Here is a 21,110-nt window from a genome sequence, read left to right as displayed (position 1 = left end):
AAAGGTCAAAGAAAAAAGGGGTCTATATACTAAAAAAAAAAAATTTAGTCAGGCATATTCAAAACAAGAATCATTTGATGACATACTAAAAGTCTCTGTTTAGAGATCACAGTGCAGCCCGCAAATACTAATTAATTGTAATTTTAAATCTTTATACTTTACCACCATCCTTCAAACTAGATTGCCCAATTGTCAGCAAGTTTTTATAACAGCTGATTAATTGACAGAAGCAGATGTTGAAACATAAAATGCATTTTATTGTACTGTTCTGATGTTCCCTGCCATGCATGCTTAGGTTGTCACTTTGTTTCTGATATGCTTTGCCCCAGCAATTACTGCTTGCAGCTATATTTATGAATACCTTCCGTTTGCCAACATAAATTGTTATCAGGATACATATTTTGTGTGGAGAATCCTCTTATGGTCTCTTATGTGACATTTTGAAGGGAGACTCTCTGTTTAGAAATATTGGTAAGCTATTATTCTGACAATTGCAAACCTTAATACCTTTCTCACTTCCTTGCTAAGAGTGTCACCCAAGCTATTGGGTTTACTTTTTGGCAGTGCCTAGCAACTTTTGTGGGCATCTAAAATAAATCAATATAACAAAATACATAAATGCATGAAAATATTAAGTTTAAGTTTAACATATTTGTTAATACTAATTCTATCTATTCATTTTCTTTTTTATTAAAAAAGCTCTCTAACTACTTGTTTTCTCTGACACTACTGTAGCTTTCTCTATTCTTTTTTCTATTCTATCTACTCGTTTTCTTTTTATTTATTATAAAAAACCCTCTAACACTAGTGTTCCCTATTCTTGTTCTATTCTATTCGTTTTCTTTTTACTTATTATGAAAACCCCTCTAACACTTGTTCCCCATTCGTTCAATTCTATCTACTTGTTTTCTTTATTTTTTAATTTTCACACATCAAGTCAAGTCAAGTCACCTTTATTTATATAGCGCTTTTAACAATACAGATTGTGTCAAAGCACTTAACAGTATCAAATTAGAGGATAGAGTGTCAGTAATGTATAATGATAAGATTAAACACTCAATTTTCAGTTAAAGGCATTTCATTATTGAATTCAGAGATGTCATTGTCTAGCTCAGTTTAGTTTAAATATTATCTGTGCAATCAAATCGGCGATAATCGCTAGAAATTAAGTATATACATATACACATATACATACATACACATACACATACATATATATATATACATATATATATATATATATACATACATATATATATATATATATATATATATACATACATATTTAGTATCTCACAAAAATGAGTACACCCCTCACATTTCAGCAACCATTTTAGTATATCTTCTTAAGGGACAATACTATAGAAATGAAAACTGGATATATTTTAGAGTAGTCAATGTGCAGCATGTATAACAGTATACATTTACTGTCCTTTGAAAATAACTCGACATACAGCCATTATTGTCAAAATAGCTGGCAACAAATGTGATGAGCGCTATACATCATTTAATCATGCAAAGCCACATGTCCTATTCATCATGTTCATGTTTTTGTCTGTTTGACAGGACAATACAAATTTGTGTATCTTGTATTAGAGCAGTTAAAATTTGGTGCTTTGGGTACAATTCTCTCATACGGACCACTGGATGTTCAACATGGCACCTCATGGCAAAGAACTCTCTGAGGATTTGAGAATTAGAATTACTGCTCTCCACAAAGATGGCCGAGGCTATAAGAAGTTCGGTAACACCCTGAAACTGAGTTACAGTACAGTTGCCAGTGACATACAGAGGTTTTCTAAGACAGTTTTCACTTGGAACAGATCTCAGAGGGGTTGATCAAAGAAGTTAGGTCCTCGTGCTGTGCATCAGGTGCAGAAGCTGGCTTCAAAAAACAGACACATGAGTGCTGCCAGCATTGCTTTAGAGGTTGCAGAGGCGGAAAGTCAGCTTGTCAGTGCTCAGACCATACGCCGCACACTGCAACAAGTCGGTTTGCATGGCCGTCATCTCAGAAGGAAACCTCTTCTGAAGCTGGCTAACAAGAAAGCACGCAAACAGTTTGCTGAAGACAACCTGTCCAAGAGCAAGAATTACTGGAACCATGTCCTGTGGTCTGATGAGACTAAGATAAACTTGTTTGGCTCAGATGGTGTCCAGCATGTGTGCTGATGCCCTGGTGAGGAGTACCAAGAAAATTGTGTCTTGCCTTCAATCAAGCATGGTGGAGGTAGCATAATAGTCTGGGACTGCATGAGTTCTGCTGGTACTGGGGAGCTGCGGTTCATTTAGGGAAACACAGAGTCCAATATGTACTGTGACATTCTGAAGCAGAACATGAAGCCCTCCCTTCAGGCCCCAAACACACCGCCAAAATGACAACTGCCTTGCTGATGAAACTGAAGCTGAAATTGAAGGTGATGGAGTGGCCAAGTATGTCTCCAGACCTGAACCCTATTGAACACCTGTGGAGCATCCTCGAGTGGAAAGTGGAGAAGCACCATGTGTCTAACATCCAGCAGCTCCATGATGTCATTATGGAGGAGTGGAAGAAGATCCCAGCAACAACCTGTGCAGCTCTGGTGAATTCCATGCCCAGGAGGATTAAGGGAGTGCTAGATAACAATGGTGCCCACACAGTTTTGACATGTTCACTGAGGGTGAACACATTTTTGTTGCCAGTTATTTAGACAATAATGGCTGTATGTTGAGTTATTTTTAGAGGACAGTAAATTTATACTGCTATACAAGCTGCACATTGACTACTCTAAAATATATCCAAGTCTCATTTCTATAGTATTGTCCCTTGAGAATATATACTAGAATGGTTGCTGAAATGTGAAGGGTGTACTCACTTTTGTGAGATACTGTATGTATATGTATATATATATATATATATATATATATATATATATATATATATATATATATATATATATATATATACACACATATATATGTATATATATACACACATATACATATATATACATACACACACACACACACACATACACACAGTGGGGCAAAACAAGTATTTAGTCAGCCACCAATTGTGCAAGTTCTCCCACTTAAAAAGATGAGAGAGGCCTGTAATTTTCATCATAGGTATACCTCAACTATGAGAGACAAAATGAGAAGAAAAAAAAATCCAGAAAATCACATTGTAGGATTTTTAAAGAATTAATTGGTAAATTCCTCTGTAAAATAAGTATTTGGTCACCTACAAACAAGCAAGATTTCTGGCTCTCACAGACCTGTAACTTCTTCTTTAAGAGGCTCTTCTGTCCTCCACTCGTTACCTGTATTAATGGCATCTGTTTGAACTCGTTATCACTATAAAAGACACCTGTCCACAACCTCAAACAGTCCAACTCCAAACTTCACCATGGCCAAGACCAAAGAGCTGTCAAAGGACACCAAAAACAAAATTGTAGACCTGCACCAGGCTGGGAAGACTGAATCTGCAATAGGTAAGCAGCTTGGTGTGAAGAAATCAACTGTGGGAGCAATTATTAGAAAATGGAAGACATACAAGACCACTGATAAACTCCCTCAATCTGGGGCTCCATAAGATCTCACCCGTGGGGTCAAAATGATCACAAGAACTGTGAGCAAAAATCCCAGAACCACACGGGGGACCTAGTGAATGACCTGCAGAGAGCTGGGACCAAAGTAACAAAGGCTACCATCAGTAACACACTGCGCCGCCAGGGACTCAAATCCTGCAGTGCCAGACGTGTCCCCCTGCTTAAGCCAGTACATGTCCGGGCCCGTCTGAAGTTTGCTAGAGAGCATTTGGATGATCCAGAAGAGGATTGGGAGAATGTCATATGGTCAGATGAAACCAAAATATAACTTTTTGGTAAAAACTCAACTTGTCGTGTTTGGAGGAGAAAGAATGCTGAGTTGCATCCAAAGAACACCATACCTACTGTGAAGCATGGGGCTGGAAACATCATGCTTTGGGGCTGTTTTTCTGCAAAGGGACCAGGACGACTGATCCGTGTAAACGAAAGAATGAATGGGGCCATGTATCGTGAGATTTTTAGTGAAAACCTCCTTCCACCAGCAAGGGCATTGAAGATGAAACGTGGCTGGGTCTTTCAGCATGACAATGATCCCAAACACGCCCGGGCAACGAAGGAGTGGCTTCCTAAGAAGCATTTCAAGGTCCTGGAGTGTCCTAGCCAGTCTCCAGATCTCAACCCCATCGAAAATCTTTGGAGGGAGTTGAAAGTCCGTGTTGCCCAGCGACAGCCCCAAAACATTACTGCTCTAGAGGAGATCTGCATGGAGGAATGGGCCAAAATACCAGCAACAGTGTGTGAAAACCTTGTGAAGACTTACAGAAAACGTTTGACTTCTGTCATTGCCAACAAAGGGTATATAACAAAGTATTGAGATGAAATTTTGTTATTGACCAAATACTTATTTTCCACCATAATTTGCAAATAAATTCTTTAAAAATCCTACAATGTGATTTTCTGGATTTTTTTTTTTTCATTTTGTCTCTCATAGTTGAGGTATACCTATGATGAAAATTACAGGCCTCTTTCATCTTTTTAAGTGGGAGAACTTGCACAATTGGTGGCTGACTAAATACTTTTTTGCCCCACTGTGTGTATGTGTGTATATATATATATATTAGTGGTGGGCATAGATTAATTTTTTTAATCTAGATTAATCTAGATTAATCTTGGAATTAATCTAGATTAATCTAGATTAAAATGGCTCATTTGAATTCTGCCAAGTAGATCAGAATAAGTTCACTACTAGTAGTAAACAACTAGCAGTCATCAAGAATTTAATATTGATAATAACATTGAAGACATTGTATGATTATTCCTTAAAGATAAGGTTTTAATAGTTTTAATAGTAGTAGCCTATTATGTTCTGCCCAATGTCTTCAAGTGAAACCGAACTTTTTTTTTTTTGACGGGTTGCCGTGAATACCTTTACGTTTCTGTGTATATGATATGAGGATAGTTTTTCTCAAATGAAACGCTCGAGTGCTCGTGAAGTGATTCTCAGAGCAGTTCTGGAGATGTTGTTCATGTATTTATGTCCTCATTTAGTGAGACGACAGACGTTAATATCACCGCAAGCGCCACGCCGGCTTCTGTATGAGTAAACAAACCCGCGCTGCCTTGCGCCATACATTAACACAGAGACACGCAGAAGTCATATTTAAATAGACGTTTTGCGGCTTAATATTTACAAATAGGAGTGGGAGTGTGCTTACTTGTGTGTGCGCTTACGTGTGTGTGTGTGCGAACCGGGGCGGAACTCCGCTGTGCGCGCGATACAGAGAGCGTGACCATGTAACGTAGAGACAGAAATGACTTGCCAATCTTCATTGGGAAGCTTCTTAAAAATACATTTTCCCTGAAGCAAACCCGGCTGCTTCATAGCTGCATCCATGTTAGCACGCATACACACAGGTTCGAAGACTCGTTCTCGCCCCCTACAGTGCAATTCTGCTAGGTATACATCCGCGCTAAAATATCAGGTGAAAGTCATCATAGCTTGCGTAGTATAGACCCAGCTCCCAACCCAACTTTGAGAATAGATTAACGGCGATATTTTTTTTATCGCCCGATAAGAGTCTCGCGTTAACGCAGCACGTTAACGCCGATAACGGCCCACCACTAATATATATATATATATATATAATGTATGAAGAGCTCTTTTCCAAAACGCTATAAATCCATTTTAATAGTTTTCATGAAAATGACTTTTTTTTACCTAGACCCATATATTTTGTTAATATTCAATTTATCCTGTTAAAATGGTCTGACTGAGCACAAACAAACGCTTCACAGCGTCGCCATGTTGGATTGCATCGAACGAATTCTGATTGGTCGAGAGGACATATCACATTTAGATTAAAAACAGGTTTGGCGCTTATAGCGGTTTGGAAAGGAACTGCATCTTGCAGTACATTTTAAACAAGGAAATATAGCGATTTGGCATGAAACATTGATGGAGCAGTGAATAGGTTCAGTACACAGCAAAATGGCATGACAAACTAATTTTTTTTTTTCATTTGGCGTTTATCGCGTTTTGGAAAAGAACTCTTCATATACACACACATATATAGTGCACAGCATAAATGAGTACACCCCATCTAAAACTTAAATTCAGCAATTAATCTGTACTTGCATGACATGTTAGGGTTCTTTGGAGATATAATGTTCAAACAAGCTTGCTTGATCAATTACCAAAGAAGAATGTCAAAATTATTCAGCAAAATAAGATTTTCTTATCAAAGTGATAAAATGCTGTGTTGCAAAAATGAGTACACCCTCATGAAAATTACTAAATAATATTAAATAAATAAATAAATAAAAATATAGGTTTAAGGATATTTTTGATCAACAGGTAAGTATATTGAACCAAAACTGTTAAAGACAAGTAATTTATTGACAATTAAAAGTGTTATATAGTGCACTGAATCATAGTCAGACTTAATGCTGGCAGCAGTGGAACCATTTGGGAGAGAACTGCAAGGTGAATTATTTCTTAGCATAAAAGAGGACAATGGTACAAGAGGAATACCAAATTATTGTTTTAAGTGTGAAAATATAGCAGAAGTAGCACCGACATTCAAAAACAATGGACTAGTGACAAGGCTCCTGAAATAATCAGGTCTTCACTTTAAGTTTTCATTTAGTGATTAGTGAATTTTTGCTAGAAAAAGAGCAGGAGAAATAACATGCAAGTGTCTCAGAGCTGGCAAAAGCTATGAAAAAAGTGACACTTTATCTCCTCAGCCTGCAGAAGTGACATGCATGGTTGTTGTCACCACTAGAATTACCTACTGTAGCCAAAGCAAAATAAACTCATTTAAACTCTTCCAAGGCCCATATTTACAGAATAGAGACTTCTGGGAATCCATACTCTGGTCTCAAGAGACCAAGTCAATTATTTCGGATCCAAAATGTTCTGGTGTTGCTTGAGGAGGAGTACAGTGAGAAGTGCTTGGTACCCGCGCAGTGACGTTCAGTGGTAGTAAAGCTCTTATATAGGGATGAGTGAGTGCTGAAGGTGTGAGGGAGTTGTGCTTTATCAATGCTGTCATGAATTCACACTCCACTGTGTGATGTAATACAAAAACTTCCCTCATTCCCTGCATTATTGGGCATTTTTTTCAGCATGACAATGAAGATATGTATTCCTCCAAGGTGAAAATCCTTCAGTGGACATGTATTTCACTTAATCTTAACACTCTTGTGCAGCTGTGGGGGATTCTGTAGAGACGAGCTGAGTAAAACTCCCCATTAAAGACCAGAGTATTTAAGGAGGTCGTCCTCCAGGAGTTAAACAGGACAGATGTGAAAATTTGTCATGAACTTGTACACTAATTTACTTATCTTACAGAAAATATTGGCTTATATTTTGTTGTTTTTATTAATTATATGTTTAATACATTTCAATTTTACCATCCTTCCATGAATTATATTAGTGATCATTAAGAAAATACATCTTTTATATTTATTCAGAGGGGGTATACTCATTTATGCTGTGCACTGTATATACATATATTTATACACACAAGCATACATATACACACACACACACACACACACACACACACAGGTGCATCTAAAAAAATTAGAATATCGAGAAAAAGTTAATTTATTTTTGTAACTTTTTCCAAAAAGTGAAACTTTCATATATTCTAGATTCATTACATGTAAAGTAAAACATTTCAATAGTTTTTCCTGTTTTAATTTTGATGATTAGAGCATACAGCTCATGAAAGTCAAAAATCCAGTATCTCAAAATATTAGAATATTTACATTTGAGTTTCATTAAATGACCATCCCTACAGTATAAATTCTGGGTATCTCTTGTTCTTTGAAACCACAATAATGGAGAAGACTGCTGACTTGACAATGGTCCAGAAGACAATCATTGACACCCTCCACAAAGAGGGTAAGTCACAGAAGGTCATTACTGAAAGGGGTGGCTGTTCACAGAGTACTGTATCAAAGCATATTAAATGCAAAGTTGACTGGAAGGAAGAAATTGTAACATGACGGCAGCAGCAAAATGAACTCAGAAGTCTACAGAAATATTTTGTCTGCCAATTTACAGAAAGATGCAACCAAACTGATTGGGAGATCCTTCATCATGCAGAAAGATAATGACCCAAAACAGTGCCAAAGCAACAAAGGAGTTCATCAGGGGCAAGAAGTGGAAGGTTTTAGACTGGCCAAGTCGATCTCCACACTTAAACCCTGTAGAGTATGCATTTTACCTGCTAAAGAAGAGATTGAAGGGAGTAATCCCCAAAAACTGAAAGAAGCTGCAGTGAAGCAGAAGTTGATGTCTCAACTGAGCAAGCTTCCGCAGGGGCTGAGTTTCAGTCTGTTTTTCGAATGCGGACCGTGAAAAAGGCCTATTGAATTACACCATTAAACTTTGTCTGCTTAACTCACAATGAAGAATTTCCACGCCGACAACATGCTTGCATGCCGATGTGAGCGTAGTGTGCCGTCAAAACGGACCGTCTGTGAGATGGAGGTGTGTTCGATTTGAAGCAGCAGTCCAATCGGACATCAAAGTACCACGAGAGCGATTCAAAAGCATGCGGAGCCATCTGCTCTTTGCAGCTCTCGCGGTGCTTTGATGTCATACAGCGATCGGTCTGCACATTGCTGAGAAAGGGACTTTGGTCGAACACACTCCTGTCTACAAGATTGCAATTTCTCTCTCTCCGCCCAGATAGTATCATCGCAACTATGTTCCTTCTTAGAGAAAAATGCTATATGTGAGGTTTTCCAGTCAGGTTTTAGACCATATCATAGTACTGAGACTGCTCTCATTAGTTACAAACGACCTGCTCTTATCATCTGATCGTGGTTGTATCTCTCTCTATTAGTGCTACTGGATATTAGCGCCACATTTGACACTATTGACCACAACATTCTTTTAAATAGACTAGAAAATTATGTTGCATTAGAGGAAGTGCACTGGCATAGTTCAAATCGTACTTATCTGACAGCCATCAATTCGTGGCACTAAATGAAGAGGTATCATACCAATCACAAGTGCAGTATGGAGTACCTCAAGGCTCAGTACTAGGCCCCTTAACTTTAACGCTTTACATGCTACCCTTCGGAGATATTAGGAAACATGGCGTTAGCTTTCACTGTTATGCTGATGATAATTAGCTCTATATTTCTTCGCGACCCGATGAAACATACCAATTTGCAAAACTAACAGAATGTATAGTTGATTTCAAAAACTGGATGAATAGCAATTTCTTACTGCTTAATTCTGAAAAAAACAAGGGGTGTTAATTATTGGACCAAAAACTTTTGCATGTAATAACCTAGATCACTGTCTAATACTTGATGGCTGCTCTGTAAATTCTTCGTCATCAGTTGGGAACCTAGGTGTACTTTTTGATAGCAATCTTTTCTTCGAAAAACATGTTTCTAGCATTTGTAAAACTGCATTTTTTCATCTTAAAAATATATCTAAATTGAGACCTATGCTCTCAAAGTCAAATGCAGAAATGTTAATTCATGCATTTATGACCTCAAGGTTAGATTATTGTAATGCTTTATTGGGTGGTAGTTCTACTCGCTTAATAAACAAACTCCAGATGGTCCAAAATGCAGCAGCTAGAGTTCTTACTAGAACCAGGAAGTATGACCACATTAGCCCGGTTCTGTCAACACTGCACTAGCTCCCTACTAAACATCGTATAGATTTTAAAATCTTGTTAATTACTTATAAAGCCCTGAATGGTTTAGCTCCTCAGTACTTGAGCGAGCTCTTATCGCATTATAGTCCTCCACGTCCACTATGTTCTCAAAACTCTGGCCATTTGATAATACCTAGAATATCAAAATCAACTACGGGAGGCAGATCCTTTTCCTATTTAGCGCCAAAACTCTGTAACAATCTACCTAACACTGTTCGGGAGGCAGACACACTGTCAGTTTAAATCTAGATTAAAGACCCATCTCTTTAACCTGGCTTACACATAATACAGTAATACGCTTCTAATATTAAAATCCATAAAGGATTGTTAGGCTGCATTAATTAGGTCAACCAGAACCAGGAACACTTCCCATAACACCCGATGTACTTGTTACATCATAAGAAGAATGGCATCTACACTAATATTAGTCTGTTTCTTTCTTATTCCGAGATCACCGTTGCCACCCGATCCAGTCTGTATCCAGATCAGATGGTCACTGCAGTCACCCGGATCCAGTCCGTATCCAGATCAGATGGTGGATCAGCACCTAGAGACGACCTCTACAGCCCTGAACATCAGCGGAGATCAGGATACCTAGATGAACCCCAGAGACAGATCCCCAGTGAGGACCTCGTCACCTAGACAGCCATCGGGACAAAACCAGGGGAACCAAATGAGTCCTTTACAAAATCTGACTTTGCTGCAGTTGGTATTGAACTGCTGTTTCGTCTGGTCAGAGGAGAACTGGCCCCCCCGACTGAGCCTAGTTTCTCCCAAGGTTGGAGTTTTGGTTCCTTGCCGCTGTCACCTCTGGCTTGCTTAGTTGGGGACACTTATTTTCCAGCGATATCGTCTACATGATTGCACAGATACTATTTCAACTGAACTGAGCTCGATGATGACATCACTGAATTCAATAATGAAATGCCTTTAACTGAAAATTGAGTGTTTAATCTTGTCATTTTACATTATTGACACACTATTTTCCTATTCAGATATTGGAAAGTTGCTTTGACAATCTGTATTGTTAAAAGCGCTATATAAATAAAGGTGACTTGACGCCGTACCAGGCTCATGTGGAAATACAACTGAAACCGTACCTGACAGTTCTTAGAACCGTTTGGCCTGACAGTGGAAAAGTGGCTATTGTGTCTAAAATAACACAATATTAACTTCTTACTTACTGAACTGTTGTATAAGATCATTATCACATTTGCACTCGTATGATATTGCTTAACTATATGAGACAAAAACTCAAACAGGGGCATTTTTTAGGGACATTCTAACTACGTTCTCTATAGGCTCAATCACACAGTGTGTTGTTGCCCTGCCTAATATTTGTCAACAATCAACTGTATAAAATGCCAGATGACCCACATAGGTCTGGGGCAGGGCAAGTACATTAAATGCGTTAATAATTTTAGCGGATGTACCCCCTATATATTATTCTTTTTTCACCATTGCAATATATATATATATATATATATAATATAACACATACACACACAGTATCTCACAGAAGTGAGTACACCCCTCACATTTTTGTAAATATTTTATTATATCTTTTCATGTGACAACACTGAAGAAATGATACTTTGCTACAATGTAAAGTAGTGAGTGTACAGCTTGTATAACGGTGTAAATTTGCTGTCCCCTCAAAATGACTCAACACACAGCCATTAATGTCTAAACCACTGGCCACAAAAGTGAGTACACCCCTAAGTGAAAATGTCCAAATTGGGCCTAAAGTGTCAATAATTTGTGTGGCCACCATTAATTTCCAGCATTGCCTTAACCCTCTTAGGCATAGAGTTCACCACAGCTTCACAGGTTGCCACTGGAGTCCTCTTCCACTCCTCCATGACGACATCACGGAACTGGTGGATGTTAGAGACCTTGCGCTCCTCCACCTTCCGTTTGAGGATGCCCCACAGATGCTCAATAGGGTTTAGGTCTGGAGACATTCTTGGCCAGTCCGTCACCTTTACCCTCAGCTTTTTTAGCAAGGCAGAGGTCGTCTTGGAGGTGTGTTTGGGGTCGTTATCATGTTGGAATACTGCTCTGCGGCCCAGTCTCCGAAGGGAGGGGATCATGCTCTGCTTCAGTATGTCACAGTACATGTTGGCATTCATGGTTCCCTCAATGAACTGTAGCTCCCCGGTGCCGGCAGCACTCATGCAGCCCCAGACCATTACACTCCCACCATCATGCTTGACTGTAGGCAAGACACACTTGTCTTTGTACTCCTCACCTGGTTGCCACCACACACGCTTGACACCATCTGAACCAAATAAGTTTATCTTGGTCTCATCAGACCACAGGACATGGTTCCAGTAATCCATGTCCTTAGTCTGCTTGTCTTCAGCAAACTGTTTGTGGGCTTTCTTGTGCATCATCTTTAGTAGAGGCTCCCTTCTGGGACGACAGCCATGCAGATCAATTTGATGCAGTGTGCAGCGTATGGTCTGAACACTGACAGGCTGACCCCCCACCCCTTAAAGCTCTGCAGCAATGCTGGTTGCTGGCAGCACTCATACGTCTATTTCCCAAACACAACCTCTGGATATGACGCTGAGCACGTGCACTCAACTTCTTTGGTCGACCATGGCGAGGCCTGTTCTGAGTGGATCCTGTCCTGTTAAACCACTGTATGGTCTTGGCCACCGTGCTGCAGCTCAGTTTAAGGGTCTTGGCAATCTTCTTATAGCCTACGCCAGTGGTTCTCAACCCGCGGCCCGCGGCCCGCATGCGGCCCGTCACAAATCCAAATGCGGCCCACCATGCTGAATCAGCCAAGGTGGGGCATTCGCGGGCCGTGCCGAACGTGATCGATTTCGAAAGCGAAACCGGTAAAACAGCACACGTAAGAAAGCGATTGCACGCATTAGCAACTGCACACGATCACGGATTGCAAAAAGAAACACCCATACTCTACTACGCAGCAATCATCCTTAAATACAGAAATGTGGCAAAACATCTCTCGAAAGAACCTCAGATTATTACATTCGAAAGTGCTTTCCATATTTGGATCAAGGCTTCATTTCTGCAATGTCGCGTGTCAAGTCATGCTTCCGTGCGCGTTTTACAGACTGCAACTTCATTGTGCTGTTACTCCTTTCGAGCAGAATTTCACAAAATTGGTCAGCTCCCGACAGCATCAGGTGTTTTATCAATGGTGAGTAGAATTATTTATTTATTTCAATAAATGTAATCGTTTAGATACCATAATATTTAGACTATAATATAAATAATAATATAAATCTGGTTTGTTTGTATTGATGACGTAATATGTAAATGACATGCGTGCGGCCCGTGAGACTTGCACTTAGACCATAGTGCGGCCCGGCGGAAAAAACGTTTGAGAATCACTGGCCTACGCCATCTTTATGTAGAGCAACAATTCTTTTTTTCAGATCCTCAGAGAGTTCTTTGCCATGAGGTGCCATGTTGAACTTCCAGTGACCAGTATGAGAGAGTGAGAGCGATAACTGCACATTTTAGAGTGGCCTTTTATTGTGGCCAGCCTAAGGCACACCTGTGCAATAATCATGCTGTCTAATCAGCATCTTGATATGCCACACCTGTGAGGTGGATGGATTATCTCGGCAAAGGAGAAGTGCTCACTAACACAGATTTAGACAGATTTGTGAACAATATTTGAGAGAAATAGGCCTTTTGTGTACATAGAAAAAGTCTTAAATCTTTGAGTTCAGCTTGTGAAAAATGGGGTAAAAACAAAAGTGTTGAGTTTATAATTTTGTTCAGTGTACACACTATATATATATATATATATATATATATATATATATATATATATATATATATATATATATATATATATATAAAATATATTTCCATGGTCTGTCTGAATATTGGATTCTGACTGGCTGGCAGGTATGCAGTAAAACCGTTTAATGCACAGGTAGGTTAATGCACTGGTAGTCAGTTTAATCACCGTTCTATATTAATGCGCTGTGTAGCATTTGGACCAATCAGACACACAATTTTTCATTAGATTTAACAAATAGTCATAGACCCCTCACCCAATACACATACTGGGTGCCAGTATGTCTGTGAATGACTCCAGGCCCCCGGTTCCATGGCAACCAATCTGATAACACTAGTTTTATTGCTCAAAGGAATGCGGGTAGGGCAACACTCACTTCGTTTTCCCTTTGGAAAGACACATGATGCCCATAAAATGGACTCTTCTCTAATTAATCCATAGAAAAACCTTTCTTTGAATGAACACATATATGCTTCAGGTCATTGTGTATATTATTACTGTTCTTATATATGTTCTTGTGTATTGTATACTGTTTTATGCATGCTTATGATAGATCACTAGTTAATATCACCTCACTTATACCATGTTTGGTCTCTATCAATTCGTCTTTGGATGAAAGATGCCCGTGTGGTTGGACTCACGGAGCGTCTGAGCTACTGCGGGTGCGCCTGGCAGGCCCCAACATATAGAGCCGTGTGAGATCTCCCTAGCCTGGGGAGATGGCTCTTGACCAGAAAGAGTCAGACTAATACCACTGGAGTTCATCTTCACTCAACCCTGGTATTCACCATCATGGAAATGCCCTCGCTCAGACATTTCTCTCTCCCCGCTCCCGGCAGTTTCTGCATCTTCATCTCTGGATTGCGACCTGCAGTTCCACTGCAGCCCACAGGACCAGCAGGCCCCATTTTACACCCAGCCACTTAGGAGTGTAGCATTTGGACAAATCAGACACACAATTTTTCATTAGATTTAACAAAATCAATTAGTCATTAGATTAACAAATAGTCACAGACCCCTCACACAAAACACATACTGGGTGCCAGTACGTCTGTGAATGACTCCAGGCCCCCAGTTACCATGACAACCAATCTGATAACACTAGTTTTATTGCTCAAAGGAATGCGGGCAGAGCAACACATTTCATTTCCCCTTAGGAAAGAAGCATAATGCCCATAAAATGGACTCTTCTCTAATTAATTCATAGGAAAACCTTTCTTTGAATGAACACACATATCCTTCAGATCATTGTGTATATTATTACTGTTCTTGTATATGTTCTTGTGTATTGTATCCTGTTTCATGTATGCTTATGATAGATCACTAGTTAATATCACCTCACTTATACCATGTTTGGTCTCTATCAATTCGTCTCCGGATGATCTAATTGAGAGTGCATATTATATGTTGATATCTATGCAACATATTAGTATTCTAAGAATCTTTAATAGTTTGTATATCAACTTCCAATCCAGTTCATATGCAAATTATCATGCTCTCAGACAAAGAGTCATAAAACCCCCCAGTATTTCCAAACTCCCGCTTGGAAATTCAGCCTCTCTCATTGGTCAAGCCCATCCTGAAAGGCATGACTCTTCTCAGACCTTAAAGGGCTCACGCACCGTTCCCTTCTGCTAAATCTCCTGATTGCTGCCCGTATGGAGAGCTGGAGCCAGTGCGGGAGTGCCCAGTGGGCTACAACATATCCCAGTCTGCAAATCTTTTAGATTCTGAGAAGATGAGGATGTGAGCTAGAACTCTTCTGGACACTTAAGTTTTTGTGCCAGGCCTTGCTGCCTTGACTTTCCATTCAACCAAAGGTCCTCGGACCTCAGCAGATCTCTTTCTTAGCTCTTTTTCACTTTTTACCTGGGAAGAAACTCCCAATCACCATCGAGTCAGGACATCTTTGGAATTCATCACACTTCAACCCAGAAGAACGTGATCGCGAGTACAAACCTTGAAACCATCAAGACTTTCATCCGAGACTGCATCCAGACACTCGTACGATACTTGCATTGCCTTGGTGACTGACATTTAACTAAACTAAACAGAGGTTTAGTATAAGCTATAGACCCCGTTATACACAGCGCTGATGGTTTTACTCAAGTGGTTAACTGACTTTCTCTATAACTGCATTCTCTGGTTTCTCTAAAGGCTTCATTCATCCACTTTAGCTCCCCTTTGTATGTATGCGTGAGTGTATGTTTATTTGTTTGTTTGTTTAGATTAGTTATGTGTGTTAGCGTTTAGTTAATAAAAGTTGTGTGCACAAATTACATGAGTTTCTGGTTCTGCCTTGAAAATTAATGTCTCTATGCTTTTGACCCTTGCTACATGCTCTAATGCATTAATAGGAAAGTATTTTCTGTGGCCATGGAAATATCCTTTCTTAGAGTTGATATGAACTTACACTGAATGTTCGCTGGACGAACAGATCAGTTGATGGCAAATTTAATTCTGCTACAGTTATTACTGTCAGCCGATATGAATAATTGTAATTAATCATAATTAATTGTAATTATTTATATATATTTCCCTTTTGAGCTGATTTGCTACAGGAGAGGGGACTCTCTCAACCCCAACAGAGTCAAGAACAACCTCTGAGTTTCAAGAGATTGCAACTTCGGCCATCGAATTAAACCATCCAGACCTTCTTCAGAAGCTTCACGAGACTCTCATCCCACAGCCAAATCAAATGCAAGTATCATTCCTTTCACCACACAGAGGTTTGTTGTAAGCTATCGTATAATGTGCTTTGAATTAGAGACTGATGGTTCTTTCAGATGGTCAACTCAGCCTCATTTCCCCTGTTTCTGTCAGGTTTCATTCATCCAGCATCACGTACCCTTCCCATGTACCATGTGTGTGTGTGTGTGTGTGTGTGTGTGTGTGTGTGGTGTATGTATGTATGTATATATATATATATATATATTTTTTTTTTTTATTATTTGTTTGTTTATTTAGTCTAGTTAGGTGTTTGTGATTTAGTTAATAAAACTTTGTGCACAATACATAGGAGTATTTGTTTCTGATTCCCTGCTTGCAACAAAGTCATTTTAAGATTAAGATTTCTTTGAATTCATAAATAATCAATACAATAGAGCGTTCACTAGACGACCTGGTCAATTGATTGTACTGTAAATTCTGCTTTAAGCTAATTCTATTAACGTATCCAAATATTATAATTAATTATAAAGAGTTATGATTCAATATTAATATTCCCCCTTTGAGCTAATATATGGAAGTTTTTTCCTAACAAATTTAAAATGAAAATTCAAATGCCTGAAAAGATCAAATAATAAATCAAACTCTCAAACCAACTACTCAAATGACAAATCAAATGCTCAAACTATCAAATGATAAATTAAACTATCAAAATAGCTTATCAAATGAGAAATCAAATGCTAATTTAAATATGCTACAGCTGCTTTAATTGATGCATACTAACCAACACGCATCACTCGCGCACGCACACACACACAGAGAGAGAGAGAGAGAGAGAGAGAGAGAGAGAGAGAGATAGGTCGGAGATCGCAGATTGTGCTGCACACACACAAACTTGTTGTCAATGCTTCCCCGCGATTTTTATTACTAAAATAAAAGATAGATACTAGATCGCTACATTATATTCCCCAGCAACAAGGTGATAAAATCACTGTTTTTGAAGTAACGTTAATTGTTTGTAGAGAGACGCGCAGACATTTGTATTGCAAACTATATTGCTGTTATTGTTGTTTTTAACTTAGGCATAACAACGTAACGGCATTACCATAGAAACCAATGCACATTCCGTAAAAACGAAAGAACACTTATGGACACACAAATCGGATATGAACAGTTGCGATATGCTGTGTGGACAGTCAGTTATTCAAATCAGATTCCATCCTGATATGCACAAAATCAGATTTGGGCTGACAGTCTGAACGAGGCTTCTTGTGTCTGATTTGAAGCAGGCAGAATGCTAGACCTAATGAGCCGTAACTGACGAAAATAACTGTCATTTTTACCCATTCTGTCAAATATTGCGCTGCAAAGAGCAATACAAGTTTTAACTTGTCTATAACTTGGCAAATGACCAACTGACCATGGAACAAGCAGGATAATTAACGGCTAGTCGTGCATTAAAGGATTTTAATGCACTTCGCGGAGGCAACGCTTCGCGTCGGGTGGTTCTTTGCCTCCACGTCGTGCATTAAAATCCTTTAAGCCGTTGATTATCCCTTACACACACACATATATTTTAGATATACATGTGCCATGCCTCGTTTTATTCGTTTTTGTTAATGTTATGTTAGCTAGTTTGTCATCTTAACGTACTGTTTTTTTATTGTTGTCTTTTAAATTAAGAATAACAATGATTCCATCTTTTGTTTTAGTCTTAAAAAGTGAAAGGTGCATAGATATAAGCAAAACAGACAATTATCTTTTCTTGTAAAACGTGACTCCAAGATCGTGAATTTGAAAATGAAAGTGCATGAAAAGGAATTCCTGTTTACAAAATTTAAATCACAAATAATACTGATGAAAAAGAACGAGTTGAATGTTGAACACTTTCGTTACCACTATAAACTATGATAACAGTTCATCAGCATGCATTGATAAATCAAATGGTGTAGCAAAAAAACAAAAAACTAAATTTGTGACCAGTGGGAAGAATGAGTCTAGAGCCCTGCAGGGGACTTTTTTTCCTGGATATTTCATATGTTAAGAAAAAAATAAAATAAATAATACATAGTCCTTTTAAGATAACACAGCCAAGAAAACAAATGTATTTTGAACTTGATATTTTGTGAGTTTATTTAAAGATGTAATAGGAACGTCAAAATGCAAAAAAGATGGTTTCATGATCATAAAAACTGAACAGCTGGAGCACAGAGATGAATTTCAACATCTGCCCTGGCTAGCACAATCACCTGACTTAAAGTCAGTGTGTAAAAGCAATTCAGAAAATGGTTTCTAAATACATTATAAGTGTTAGAAATGTATTGCTGAAAACATGTTAAAAAGACAGTGAACTAGTACTGAAGTTAGACAGTTAAACAGCTTTTAATCTTTGTTTTCAGTTTTTTTTTTTGGCAGGCTTGAAACCATGTCACAATGACACACTGAGCATGGCCACTCCCCAATACTATAATAACTAGAATGCATCAGTGCTTCGCCCACTCAGTCATGAGTTACTGTCATTACCGTTAGTAAGCCTACAGTTAATGTAAATGCCTATTATAAACATGTATGGCTATATAAATCCAATTAAGCTGCTAGATTGAGATTCCATTCAGGTTGCAGTGGTATTTGGTAGTTGAGAGAGGCAGCAGCTTTCCTGCATTATCTATTGATTCTACAACTTATTTATATTACTTCTGTATTTATTAACATTCATTTAAAATAAACAATTTATAATAATTGTTCAAATAAAATAGTTTGTGTGTAATGGATTAATAATAATATAAATCATATATTAAAGCCAGACAATTTTACTTGGTTTTGTACTAGTGACCTTTAATTTGGAGCAAGATAAACTGGGGGAGTGACTTTTTTGTGTCAGACATGTGTCACTTTGCTCACATCTCATTGGTCCAATTTCAGTTTGCGATCTCTAAGTCAGAACATAACCTGCCCCAGAGCAGGTTAGCCATGGAGCGTAAGTTACTATGGCAATGAACGCAGCTAAAAGCCAAGCCACTTTCATGGTTCCTAAAACCCAGGATTGGAGCAAACTAAACTGAAATTTACTTGGCTAGCCAGCTAATCCAGCTTCATGGTACAGGCCCCTGATGTACACCAAATGGGTTAATCAGCAACAAGATTGACTACATCTAGCAGCCATGGGAGATCAGCGCTTCAGGACATGCATGTCTACCGTGGCACTGACTTCGGTTTGGACCACCACCTTCTAAAAGCAGTGCTAAGGTTGCGACTGAAAAAACAACAAGCACCCAACTCAAAAAGACCGTTTGATGTGAACAAGATGAAGAACGATGCAGTAAATCACCGATACCAGCAGTGCCTTGCAGATGTGATTCAGAATCCTGAGAATGGTACAGTGGAAGATCAATGGTCATCATTCAAACATATGGTGATATCTTATGCCGAAACGATAGTAGGCAGCTAGGTGAAGGTAAACACAATGTGAATGCCGGATCCAGGAAGATACCTGAAAACTGACTGATAAACGTAGAATGCCTAAACAGATTAAGGAACAAGCAAGGCCCAATTAAGACAGACAGGATGAAGCAATAAGGTATCAGATACTTGACAAAGAGTGAAGAATTTCTGCTGAAGATACTTTGCAGATGATATTGCTCTACTAGCAGAGTCGTGGGAGAAGCTACAGCAACTTACTACCAGGCTAGAAAGATTTGCACTTAAGATCGGACTTTGAAATGATGTTTTATTAACAAGGTTCAGGAGGAGCACGATCAGATAATCAACCAATTTGGCACAGGTGTAACTCGTTTAGCTAAACAGCCTAACTAGCACAATATGTATATATATACAGCCTACCTACCTCTGTCCAATAGGTTGTTTGCACATGACGTCACTGATGATGCGCGAAATGCAGCTGCTGGGCAAGAAGTGATTTTAGGAATCAGTAGCAGAAACTCAAAATTCCTGTGTTTTGCGTTGTTTATGGATGCTCAAATCGGCCAAACCGAGAAACCACAAGGAGCTTTTATTGTGTACGACAATTTGTTATTCATAAGAGGGGGAAAGTCAAGAAACTGACTGAAAAACACGAAAAAGTGTCTTGTAAAGCTGCGTCTGCGGTCGGGAGGAGCGAGTCGGATAATGCTTGTGTGTGCAAATGGTTAATATAATATAAGACATAATAATATATTAAAATATTAATAAAGATATAAACAGATTGGACAGCCACCGCTCACGCATTCAGCGTGAGACAGTCAGAATTCACTCAATGCTAAACGGTCACGTCCAGCGCACTGTGCACTTCAGTGTTGGGCCGATTCCAGCTCGGATGCGGCAGTGTCGGCTCGCTAACGGCCGCTGCATCTGGCCGGAATCGGGCCGAGGGATAGGCTAAGTCTCCGGCAGGCGAGAATCTAACCGGAGCTGGCCTGAGTGTATTTTGCTATCTGGGATGTGGCTGTTGGTCCTGTTAGTAGCACTTAAAACAACTTATTTCAATTCTGAATCGATTAGCCTAGAAAGCGAGCAAATAGCGCTTTCATTTATAACGTTAATCACTAAAAAGCTGTCACTCACTTCAATTTATCGCAATCCCACGATATTCTGTGATATGAAGCTCTTACAACTGCAAATGATATCTTATTTACATCATGTCTGCACGTGGCGTTTAGAGTGAATTCTGACCGTCTCACGCTGAATGTGCGAAAGGTGGCAGCCCAGTCTATTTATATCTTTATTAATATTTTAATATATTATTATGTCTTATTATATTAACCATTTGCACACACGAGCATTATCCGACACTGCTCCTCCCGACCGCAGACGCAGCTTTACAAGCCACTTTTTCGTGTTTTTCAGTCAATTTCTTGACTTTTCTCCCCTTACGAACAACACATTTTCTTACACGATAAAAGGTCCTTGTGGTTTCTCGGTTTGGCCGATTTAAGCATC

The 21,110-nt window shown here is 39.0% G+C and overlaps 1 protein-coding gene across 2 annotated transcripts in view; it reads right to left on the bottom strand.

Moving 5' to 3' along the window:
• ublcp1 (ubiquitin-like domain containing CTD phosphatase 1) overlaps nt 1-21,110 on the bottom strand; it is a 53,250-nt gene that overhangs the window by 21,670 nt on the left and 10,470 nt on the right. The window lies entirely within an intron of this gene.

The sequence above is a fragment of the Onychostoma macrolepis genome, chromosome 21 (assembly GCF_012432095.1).
Source record: "Onychostoma macrolepis isolate SWU-2019 chromosome 21, ASM1243209v1, whole genome shotgun sequence".
In the NCBI taxonomy this organism is placed as follows: Eukaryota; Metazoa; Chordata; class Actinopteri; order Cypriniformes; family Cyprinidae; genus Onychostoma; species Onychostoma macrolepis.
The sequence above is the reverse complement of the archived record's forward strand: the minus strand, read 5'-3'. Positions and strand labels throughout refer to the sequence as shown.